The following is a 1,731-nucleotide window of genomic DNA, read 5'->3' on the forward strand; positions in this document are numbered from 1 at the left end:
TGCAATTTCGTGCACCAAGTTTTTGGCGCCGTTGCCGGGGATTGTTCGAGTTTGGACAACTGACGGCTTATCTTGTTGCTTAGATTAGGACTGTTTTGTTTTCGTCGGTTTAGAGTCTTTTAGTTGAGTCTAGTTTCATATTTTAAGTTTGGTGTTAATTGCATGCTTTTGTTTTTCTTTTAATTTTCGAATTTGCATGTCTTCAGTCCCTTTTTGATCCGTAAAAATTCTAAGTTTGGTGTCCTCTTTGTGTTTTTCCCTTAAAAATTTTCGAAAATTAGTGTTTGATTTTCTAGAAATTTTAAGTTTGGTGTCATTTTGTTGTTTTTCTCTTTCCTCTTTTCAAAAATCAAATCTTTTTCATAAAAATTTTTTCAATCATATCTTTCTAATTGCTAATCTCAAAATCTTTTTAATTAACTAATTGATTCAGTTTTCAGTTTGCTTTGATCTTATTTTCTTTTAATTTTTGAATTTTTTTATTTTTATTTTCCTTTTGTTTTTATTTTATTTTTTTGGTTAATTCAAAAAAAAAACAAAATTTATCTATTTGCAATCCATATCAGTTCCCTTTATCCACTATGGACCTAAGTGGGATTGATCAGTCCAGAAGGACTCTGGGGTCATATGCTAACCCCATTACAGCTGCATATGGGAGTAGCATCTGTACACCTCCCATCAAAGCAAGCAGCTTTGAGCTAAATCCTCAACTCATTATCATAGTGCAGCAAAATTGCCAGTATTCCGGTCTTCCACAGGAAGAGCCTACTGAGTTTCTGGCACAGTTCTTACAAATTGCTGACACAGTACGTGATAAAGAGGTGGATCAGGATGTCTACAGACTATTACTGTTTCCATTTGCTGTAAAAGATCAAGCTAAAAGGTGGTTGAATAACCAACCTACAGCAAGCATAAAGACATGGAAACAGTTATCAGACAAATTCCTGAATCACTTTTACCCTCCAAAGAGGATGACACAACTAAGGCTGGACATCCAAGGCTTTAAACAAGAGGATAATGAATCCCTTTACAATGCCTGGGAGAGGTATAGAGGTATGCTAAGAAAATGCCCCTCTGAAATGATCTAGCAATGAGTTCTCTCCAAAAGAGGAAGTCATGGCAGTAGTCACTGATCCTAATCCTCAAGAACAGATGATTGAGCTTAATCAACAATTGCTCCTGATGATAGAAAAGTTAGCAGAATTTAAAGAGATGCTCCATGAACCTAAAGTTGCTAACAAGAACATAGAACTGCAGTTGAATCAAGCAAAACAGCAGATATCTAAACAGATAACAGAAGAGTGTCAAGCAGTTCAACTGAGGAGTGGGAAGACACTGAACAACACCATTCAAAAGAGCAAAAAGTCAAATAAGGAACAATTGACAGAGGATAACCAAGCCACTGCCCAAAATCCCTCTGAGGACAGTAAGAGCCCAGAGAGGAATACTTTTGGCGCTCAAACGCCAGAGAGGGAAGGAAAGTTGGCGTTAAACGCCCATTCCTTGCCCAGTTCTGGCGTTCAAACGCCAGAAAAGGGGAAAAGTTGGCGTTAAACGCCCATTTTCCACCCAATCCTGGCGTTCAAACGCAAAAGGGGAACCAGACACCTGAGAGTGCTGATAGTAACCCCTCTAAAAATACTTCTCCAACCACTTCTATAAGGAATAAACCTACAGCAATTAAGGTTGAAGAATATAAAGCCAAGATGCCTTATCCTCAGAAACTCCGCC

The sequence above is a fragment of the Arachis duranensis genome, chromosome 2, assembly GCF_000817695.3.
Source record: "Arachis duranensis cultivar V14167 chromosome 2, aradu.V14167.gnm2.J7QH, whole genome shotgun sequence".
Classification (NCBI taxonomy): domain Eukaryota; kingdom Viridiplantae; phylum Streptophyta; class Magnoliopsida; order Fabales; family Fabaceae; genus Arachis; species Arachis duranensis.